Here is a 10,798-nt window from a genome sequence, read left to right on the forward strand (position 1 = left end):
TGAGTGTGTGATAGTGTGCTGCACTTGTGTCTTGGTGTGTTTTCTCTTTTTTTTAGTTTGTGTGTGGCATCCCTGCCCCTCCACTGGTAAGCCTCAGCTCTGAATACCTTTTTAAGCATATTTGTACATGAATATTTATATTGCGCTTTTATATGGTGTTTTAAATAATTATTAATAAATTGTCAACTTGTTTATCATTGAACCTCATCTCTGTACTGAGTATAGCGAACCTAAGTGCCTTTTTGGTGATTTAGTGTTATTTCCAGTATTGTCTGGGTGAAATTCCCAGGGTGGCGTTGTCTTTTAAAACTGAAGAGTATTTACTTTATTCCACCTCGTGCTGCCACATAAGGTAATGTAAAAAAAAAAAAAATAAATAAAAAATACTCACCACTGGTAACACGAACATCCATCTTGTCCACGTTATTATTCCCCCTTTTTGCCCAGGTTCGCATGCCGGTAGATCGGTCTGGGCTTTTCGTATTCATATACCAGGGGTGGGCAACTCTAGGCACGCGTGCTAACTGATGGCACGACCATAGCTGGACTGGCCATCGGGCATACCGGGCATTTGCTCGGTGGATGGATGATTTTTTTTTTTTTTTTTGTTTGTAACGGTATAAACAATGAGAGGTGGTGGATTGGCCAGATGCTGGCCGGTGTGTAAAAATAACTCAGTTGTTTGGTGGTGGCTATGGCGGAGCTTCCACAGATTCAGTAAAATTAACAAGTGGTGGAGGCCAGCAGGTGGATGAGGGAGAGGGGAGGCAGGAGGAGGAGAGACCCGAGGCAGCCGCCGGTCCGAGCGTCAGGTGAACTGAACTTCAGGTAAGAAGTTATGACCTGCAGTCTATCTGGGTCAGATATAAACCAAGTTTAAGTGTAGTTTATTTTCGTTGTGCTGACTTTTTACAGTCAGTTACAATAACTCCTACTGCGTACTAGCTAGCATGACGGAGTTTCTATACAGCTGGGTGGGTGCTATGATGTTACTGATAGTAAACTTTATTTTATTCATAAGGTTAGTTAGTAGAGTTGCCAACCGTCCCATAAAAAGATGGAATCGTCTCGTATTCAGAGAAATTATTACGCGTTTCGTGTTGAGCTGAGAAGGGACGCAGTTTGTCCCGTACTTCAGCTAGAATGGAAAAAGACACACAGCTGGAGTTATTCTTTCGTTACGCTGCACAGCTGCCTCTTCTTCTCTCATTCTCTCCCCTCCCTCTCCTGTTTCTACTTCAATCATGAAACTGATCAATGATCAGCTGATCGGCTTTTCTCTCTTGTTTATTTATCACCCACTTTGCGCCAAAAAGAGGAAATCGCCGGATGTCGCGCTAAACAACAGCAGCACGTTTAAGCTTGATCAGCTGTTGTTAGAATTTATTTAATATTAATTTCTAGTATCAGCTGATGTTTGCTGGAGCCACAGCTGTAAAGCTGCTGGTCATGATATCGGTTTGGATATGTGGTGAGAGGGAAACATGAAGATGAAACCAGGAGATGTCCTTACTGAACCATCAGGGCTGAAAGGTAGGGCATTGACAGGGAAAGGAGGGCACAATGAAATGCTTTTTTTTTTCTTATTCTGATTTAAAATGTCTAGATTTTCTTAAATAATTATATGAAGCTTACAACCAAAGTTTTTATCTGATGTAAAATGTATAGAAATCATACATATGCCAACAAGACAGTGTACATCACTGTCACAACAGCGTTTGTTTTCATTCAAAGGCTTTATGGCTTTAATACCTGGTGGGCTGGTCTCTAGTCAAAATGCCCGGGCCGATGTTTTGTCCCAGTCCAGCCCTGGGCACGACACGCAGTGAATTAATCTGAGAAGGTGCATTAAAAAAAATAAATGGCCGCGCCAGCGGTGCACATCGGAAATCAGCTCGCATAGACACTGTCAGGGACCAAGCAGTAAAGCATAAAGGACACAGGTGGTTTTAATAAAAAAAAAAAAAGGGGGGGGTTTATTGACCCAAAAATATAAAAATATATTTAACAAAGCCAAAACATAAACAGGCAGACCAGTAAAAGAGGTCAACTCAATAGACTAAACTCAAAATAATAATTAACAAAACCTCAAACAAACATATGATAAACTGACCTGCTGAAATGACACACGGGGGAACTTAAATACTGGTTTAGCTAAACCAAATGACACACACGGGGGAAAACAAAATGGCTGCCATATAACCAACTAATACAAAACAATTAAACAAACATGAAACACCCCCCCAGGCAATGAAGCATGTGGGTCTGTCCAATTAGGCTGTCCGTGGTATTTCAGCTCTCCCAGCCCTTTGCCACACCTTTTGCCAGACAGAAGGAGAAGCCAAACCCCAGGTAACTCAAAGAAAGAAAGATGTATTAATATAACATAAAACAGAACTTTGACCTTGCAAGGTTAATATGTGTGCACGCCATATAAACATTGGAAGGTGTGATGGAAAAATAAATACATTTAATAAAGAAACAATATTGAACAATAAGTAGGATATTTTAAAGTAGTGACTGTAAATTAAACTAAAGTGAATCAACTGGTGGTGAGGTGTGGAGCTTACCATGTGTGGCATGCCATCACAGACACATTAGTTGTGCCTCTTCTTTATGACGGTATCTTAGCTAACAACCCCAACTACCAGATTCAACTTGTAATTGGCTAAAAATAACTTCGCCTACTGGTAAGAGGGACGTTGTTAGCTTTCCACATTCCGACACTTCAAAAGCTTCAGGAGCTTTCTGCTCAGCACAGCATCAGCACTGCGGAAATACACGGATACATCCATAGACTCGAGACACAATGCATTTTTGGGACTTTCAGGTGTATGGACCAATGTTTTATTTTCTGATCAAACCAGAAATCTTTAATGAGCAGCTAGATTTGTCTCGCATTAACTGGCTGATTTAATGCCAGTTGAATGCAACATCGAAGCAGCTGGAATCCACAGCTGTGCGTGTTCATGGAGCTTGCATTTTCACCTGCTGGACATCACTACCTGACAAGTTTAACTGTCTTCAGAACATTGCAGAGGCCTTATTGACAGTATTTGACTCTACATATCTGTGTGAGCAGATTTTCTCTCACATGAAGTGTCCTCAGGTAGCCGTCTGAATGCTGGACACTCGGAGACCTGTGTCTCTGAGTGGGAGACCAGAGATCACATTAACATGTGTGTCTCTGTATTAACAGACATGCCATATTGGCTTAGTTTATTTTTCTTATCATTGTTGTGAGGACACCATAAATAGCATTTGCATTTTCTGTTGTACAGTCCATTTGCTGTTATGGAGTTCTTGTTATGAATAAAAAGTGTCTTTTTTTGTTTCAAAATAGCTGATAACTATTCGCTGATAGCTGCCAACATCTGCAAACAAATATAATTCTATAAAGTGGTTCTATATATTGTGTTACTGTTCATATACAGCGTTATTAAATTTATTGCTAATGCAATCATATGGCACACTGACTTCTGAGGAAATTTTAAATGGCACTCGCCAACAGAAAGGTTGCCTACCCCTGTCATAGAGGAAGCCATTACTCCAGCTTGATTATGACCTAGAGGTGAGAGGGCACAGCATCACGGTCTCCTATTGGTCATGTAGGAAGCAGGAAGTAGCAAAAGCGCGGCTTCCTCTGTTGGCTTAACAACAACCTGGCTAAAAAATGGGAAATCTCACGCGACTGAAAAAACTAATTAACGAGCAGATGTCAAAAAGAGGCCCACTGAAGCTTATAAAATATCTTCAAAAGAAAAAGCTACTTAAAAGAAAAATAAAATGCAAAGTCTGCCAGCAGAAAATGGAACCAAAGAAAAGGGTGAACAACGGAGACCAATATGTTAGGTAAGATATCTATTTTAATTTTCATATTATGTTTTTAGACTCAACTCCATACAAAGTGACACACTTCGTGTAAAATTTATTATTATTAGTATTTGTTTTCACACCAAAATTCTCCTTAAAACGTGCTAACAGGGAACCTCTTTAACATGTTCCATCCCTTCTAAACCTGACCTTAACCTCCTGTCATGTTAGTGCGTGTCCTCGCTCCTCTGTCCGTGCAGAGGTACATGGAGCACCTTGGACAAGGGGGATAAAAGCAGCAGTAACGGGGCACTAAGTATGTACATACATACTTCTGTCATAAAAAAAAAGAAAAATTAGTAGCCTATTTTAAGTATACTACAGTCAATTAACATAACATGTAATTGTCTGACAAATTAAAGCAAGTGAAGTCAGTTAGATTATCACCTTAAAGACTTGTCATTAACATTACAACTACACAGAGTCCCGTTCATCACATTTTTCTTATTATTTTTATATTTCCTATTTTCTTATTATCTAACATATCAAATATTTTCTTATTTCCTTATTTGATAAAAAGACACAATGGTAAATTGAAGGATAAAGTTATAACAAAACAAGGAATGACAAAATTTGTCTGCAAGTGCACATTAAGTTTAGTTTAAACAAATACTTATTGCATATAATTAAACATACAAATTTCATGTTACTATTTTGAAAATAGGATCTGTCGTGGAGCAGCACATGGTGGAATACGTCAAACAAACCTCCGTCAGACACAACTCACTTTTCAGCCATTCTAAAGTCTCACTTCAACGCTGGATGCAATTTATCTACAGGTGAGCTTAAACACTACAGAAAAAAATAACTAAATAGATTTCAATTACTCTTTGTAAGGATATTTTTTTATTCTCTGAAGATTTTCTCAGGGTCTGCGATTATGTCAAATCGACATGATAGACGACACCATTGCAGGCAGTACAACACTACTTAGTAAAAAGTCCAAAAAAATAAGGAGGGTATGTGTCGCTGCAGTTCAAAGATTGAGACGTCGTACAGGTCAGCAGATTGGTGGCCGAAGGGAGTTTGTTGTGATCGATGAGAGTCACTTTCGTCACAAACGAAAGGTACGTTTTTGTGACTGTAATTTTATATTACATCTATATATTTATCAACCTTTCATAGTATCTTTTAGTCATTTTTATTCATTTTTTTGTTTCTGCATCAGTATGGGAGAGGAAGAATGGCTGGGGGATGGAAAAGAAGAAAGTGGGTTGTTGGAATGCTGGGCATAGAGGATTGAGGGAAAACAAGGCCTATCTTGTGACTTGTGGAGAAAAGATCTCGAAGACATCTTGTTCCTGTGATTACCCTTCATGTCCGGATTGGTTCTTCAGTGATAAGTGATGAATGCCGGGCCTATCGTGTACTCCCAAATTTAGGGTATGAACACCATACTGTTAACCACAGCAGGTGGTATGTTGACCCTCGTACAGGTGCCCATACCCATCAACTGGAGAGAGCCTGGAGGTCTTACAAGGATCAAATCTGGAGACTCGGGGGTAACAGAAATGATAGACTACTATCAGAACACATTAGTTATTGAGTAGAACGAGTGAAATTCTCATCAGCGCCTGAGGAGTCTGTGTTATCCTGTTCAGTGTTTTTCATTTTCAGATTTTTGTTTCGTGATGCTGAAAGCTTGGATTGTTTTGGGCTTATGGGAGTGGATTTGCCTTGTTTTGGGCACAGCCTCGTCTTTGGGAGACTTTTTTCCTCTTTCTCTGGTCTGCTTCAAGTGCCATCTTAACTGGTGTATCAGTGAGTATTGCTGTTTGTTTTCTTTTCCTTCCCATTAAAGAGTTTTTTTCTAGGTCCAGCTTTTGGTAAGGGTTGCACATGTTCTGGGTTAAAGCCCAAGTAGGTCTGTGGGTTTTCATCACAGTCTGATGAGGGAGCAGCTTGGTGACCATAAACGACTTCCCTAAACCTGCTGGCCTGGAAGTCCAGCAGTTCATCTAAACAAGAGGCACTTAGACTAAAACAGATATAGATACGTTTATCTGACCACAAAACAATAAGAGAAGGTACGACCTCTCCCATGCTCCCAGGATGTGGGTGTGAATGCCAGAGCACTCTGGAATGCACACAAAGTCTTTGCAGACTATTAAGGATCAAACCTCTACCAACATATCATTGATTATACAACTCTAAGCATATATGAGTAGATATTTCTAAGCATAAATGACAATCAATAATACAAATCTAACAGTTGCCATATCATTTTTTTGATTGGTTGACATGGTAAACTCTAACACCAATAGGGAAAGGGTGTCTTTTCTTTTTCTTTTTTCACTCGCAAACGGAAAGTGTTTGCTAGCACTGTCCATAGAAAACACCATTTTTACCGTTCTTCCCGCTGTAAACACCACTGTTTTGTTCAGAAAAAAACATTGTGTGTATTTTTTATCATAACTCTGGTTTTATGTGGCCCATCGACACAATTCAAAAACTGGTATATAGCTTGACGTCCGTATATCAGTATTTCTGATATACTATATTTTAGTGATGGGATTTCCGTCTCTTTTTAGAGAACTGGCTCTTTCGGCTCGGCTCACTAAAAACAACTGTCTCTTTCGGCTCCCAACTGGCTCTTCAGGTTGTTTTATTGCTTTAATTAATTTATTATTAACAACAATATAAAATTATGCACAAAAGGAATTACTAATGTAAAAAAACAACAAAAAACATGGTATAGATAATATATAAATATATACGGTAGTGATGGTAAATTCTTTTCTTTTTACTGAATCGAGTTTTAATGAGTCACTCACCAAAGTGAATCGGGTTTCTTGAGTCATTTGAGTCAGTTGACCAGAGAGTGCAAAAATGTATATTTTCACTCAAACTGAATTTGTTTCTCTTTTAATATAAATCCTACTGCTAAGATGAATGATTGTAAAAGAAAACAACTATTTTTTTTAGAGCAAAAAAGAGCAAAAAAATTCTAAAGGGAACATTTATTTATTTTTATTTTATTTTATTGGTATTTTCCTTAAATGTGTCAAATATATATTTTCTCATCTAAATGTCCACTGAGCTGTGAGCCAGGGGGCGGTAAAGCACCTTAACATTGGTTGCCAACCAAGAAGAACAAGCTGTGAGCCAGGAGGGAGGGGGTGAGTGAGTGAGTGATTCATAACAGGAAGGGAGGGGGTGAGTGAGTCAGTGATTCATTCAACTCGTTTGAGCTGTGAGCCAGGAGGGAGGGGGTGAGTGAGTGAGTGGTTCGTAACAGGAAGGGAGGGGGCGAGTGAATCACTTGCCGTTTCTCAATTCTCAAGTACGCGAGTACGTACTCGCGTACTCGCCGAGAACGCAAGCATGGACTCGCGATTTGTACAATTGGAACACCAGCGTACGTGATGATGTCACAGGTCCGGAGTTTTTACTGCCGTTCCCTCTTAATTTAACTGTGAGTAACATGTTATGAAGCTTAACTTTAATCACAGCCAAACCGGTTTACTCAGGAACAAATAAAACACTGAAATAAACCAAACATTAACATTTAGAAGTGATCTAAGTGACTTATATATCATTTTTAACCTCAGTAGTGAAACCTCTAATAATAAAAATAGTGTACATGTACATACGTGTACATACCTTAATAAAAACAAGCAGGTGAGATGTTAGAACGCTTTTTTTTTTATTTTAGTGGACACACAATACTATAGACAGCTGCTGGGGTTTGTTTAACCTGAGTAGTGAGAAGACCGCGAGCGGGGGGGGGGGGTTGAAAACGATGTGCCAGGAGTCCGCTGTTGAGTTTTGGACGAAATGCATTCTGGGATATTTAGCTGTACCAAGTCCACACAAGTCACCACCGATGCATGCTCGATAAAACGGGCGGAGCGAGAACACATCCGGGACTTTTTCGCGTTCTCGGCTTGATGCGTACTTCGAATTGGAACAGTACTTGGTCTCCGACTGATGACGTATCACGAGAACGCAAGTACGCACAAGTACACATATTGAGAAACGGGGAGTGATTTGTTCAACTCGTTTGAGCTGTGAGCCAGGAGGGAGGGGTGAGTGAGTGAGTGATTCGCCTTACGCTATGATTCAGCACAGCAAGGGAGGGGGTGAGCGAGTCAGTGATTCATTCAACTCGTTTGAGCTGTGAGCCAGGAGGGAGGGGGTTAGTGAGTCCTGAGTGATTCGCTTATGCTATGATTCAGCACAGCAAGGGAGGTGGTGAGCTGTGGCGTGTCCAGTGGGGTGGCCTGGGGGGGGCACAGGCCACCCCCCCAACCAGACTGGCCACCCCAGGTGCCACCCCGAAGCTAAATCAATAAAATTCAATGAAATATCAAATGTACGATTATGTTTTCACAGTGAAGGTCAGATATCCGAGTGTAAGTGAATGCAGCATCGGCTTCTGCGCTATGAGCATCATGTTAGCAAAGGTAGGAGAGCCAAGCACGAAACACGGCACCGCAGAAAACAGTTTTTTTTTTTAACATTGCTGGACTGGCCATCGAGCATACCAGGCATTTGCCCGGTGGGCGGATGACTTATTTATTTATTTTTTTTGTAACGGCATGAACAATGAGAGGTGGTGGATTGGCCAGATGCTGGCCGATGTGTAAAAATAACTCAGTTGTTTGGTGGTCGCTATGGCGGAGCTTCCACAGAGGCCAGCAGGTGGATGATGGAAGGGGAGGCAGGAGGAAAGACCCGAGGCGGCCACCGGTCCGAGCGTCAGGTGAACTGAACTTCAGGTAAGAAGTTATGACCTGCAGTCTATCTGGGTCAGATATAAACCAATTTTAGGTGGAGTTTATTTTCGTTGTGCTGACTTTTTACAGTCAGTTACAATAACTCGTACTCGTAGCTAGCATGACGGAGTTTCTATACAGCTGGGTGGGTGCTATGATGTTACTGATAGTGAACTTTATTTTATTCATAAGTTTAGTTAGTAGAGTTGCCAAGGCTCCTTAAAAAATGGAATGCTCCCTCATTCAGAGAAATTATTACACGTTTGGTATTGAGCTGAGAAGAGACGCAGTTTGTCCCGGACTTTAGATATAATGAAAAAAAGACACAGCTGGAGTTATTCTGTCGTTACGCTGCACAGCTGCCTCTTCTTCTCTCATTCTCTCCCCTCCCTCTCCTGTTGCTACTTCAATCATGAAACTGATCAATGATCAGCTGATCGGCTTTTCTGTTGTTTGTTTATCGCTCACTTTGCGCCAGAAAGAGGAAACCAGCGGAAACAACAGCAGCACGTTTAAGCTTGATCAGCTGTTGTTAGAATTTATTTAATAATAATTTCTAGTATCAGCTGATGTTTGCTGGAGCCACAGCTGTAAAGCTGCTGGTCATGATGTCGGTTTGGATATGTGGTGAGAGGGAAACATGAAGATGAAACCAGGAGATGTCCTTACTGAATCATCAGAGCTGAACAGGTGATGGAGAAACAGGTTTACCTTTTAGGTGACATGAATGAGTTGAAGGGAAGTTATGAACTGTTTCTGAGAGACAAATAACACCAGGATCCTTTTCTACGTAGCTGACAGCTGGTAACTGTGCAGGGGCGGATCTAGCAAAGTTTTGCCAGGGGGCCAGGTAGAGCATTAACAGGGAAAGGGGGGCACAAAGAAATACTTTTCTTACTTATTCTCATTTAAAATGTCTAGCTTTTATTAAATAATTATCTGAATCTTGCGAACAAAGTTTTTATCTGACGTAAAATGTATAGAAATCAATCATAAAAAGACCGTGTATATCACTGTCACAACAGCGTTTGTTTTCATTCAAAGGCTTTATGGCTTTAATACCTGGTGGGCCGGTCTCTGGTCAAAATGCCCAATTTTTTGTCCCAGTCCAGCCCTGCAGGTTAATACTGGCAGTGTCACCATGCCAGCTGACTGTATTTCATCATCAGCCAGTGTTGTTCTTTATACATCAATATTACCAAAGTTTATCATAAGGCAGCATAGAAAGTATTTACTTGCTTTCAGGTTTCATTCAAATGTTAGTCTTTTCAGTTGTTTCCCCACTTTTTTCCTGTTTCAAAATCAAACACCAGTTTGTAAGAAGATTATCTTTTTTTAATAGGCAGATAAAGTTTTGCATTGGCTAATTTGCCAATTGTATGTTAAAAATGTTCGTATTTTAATATTCAAAAATGTTTTTGCCTACAACATATGTGCACTATATGTCAGTAAAAAAACTATGCAAATATTGCTGTCCTTGAATGCTGAGTAAACACTGACAAAGCACTGATTGTATCTCTTGTACTTCATCAACGCAGTATCTAAAAACTTTGCACCATAGTGGTTAAAACCTCATTCTAATAAGAGTTCAAAGCTAATTCAGTTATTAGGTTTATAGGGTTATTGAATTATGGTTAACGGTTGGTAGAATTTTTTTTTTAACATTAACATCTGCCAATTACATCTGCCACCCTTCTCCAAATCTGTGCCCCTACCTGGCCCCCCCAACAAAAATTTTCTAGACACGCCACTGGGGGTGAGTAACTCAAATGTGCTGTTAGCATGCTAGCTGAACGATGCTACTGTGAACCGAGGAGCTATTGTCTTGATGTGAGCTTCTTCTCAGGGTTTTTTCTTCCAGTTCAGAGCAGAAATGTTTTTGTTAGGAAACTGGCTGTTATTTTTTTCCCCACAATTTTAATTATAAGCTAGATATATTTCTACTAATGGAATTAGTTTGCTAACAGCAACAATGATGAGTCAGTGAGTCAGTTGCGCTTGTGAATCATGATTCACGAGTCAGTAAAGTGATTCTCGAGTATTGAACGATTCGTTCACGAATCGAACATCACTAATATACGGTGGCCCCTAGAGACAAAGCACGTTCAAAGTCCAAAACACATTTCTAGCGTTAACTGAACTACCAAAACAGAGCTGCCTAGATCACTTAAATAACACAATTGAAAGCATATGTGTATTGTTTGTGC

At 40.1% G+C, this 10,798-nt stretch overlaps 1 long non-coding RNA gene across 1 annotated transcript; it reads left to right on the forward strand.

The window, feature by feature from the left end:
- Positions 1-4,573: 4,573 nt before the first annotated feature.
- LOC109200388 (uncharacterized) lies at positions 4,574-5,759 on the forward strand. Its single transcript, XR_002060555.2, has 3 exons — positions 4,574-4,652; positions 4,733-4,940; positions 5,042-5,759. It is a non-coding gene; the product is annotated as an uncharacterized LOC109200388 (long non-coding RNA).
- Positions 5,760-10,798: the final 5,039 nt, after the last annotated feature.

The sequence above is a fragment of the Oreochromis niloticus genome, unplaced genomic scaffold (assembly GCF_001858045.2).
Source record: "Oreochromis niloticus isolate F11D_XX unplaced genomic scaffold, O_niloticus_UMD_NMBU tig00007924_pilon, whole genome shotgun sequence".
Classification (NCBI taxonomy): Eukaryota; Metazoa; Chordata; class Actinopteri; order Cichliformes; family Cichlidae; genus Oreochromis; species Oreochromis niloticus.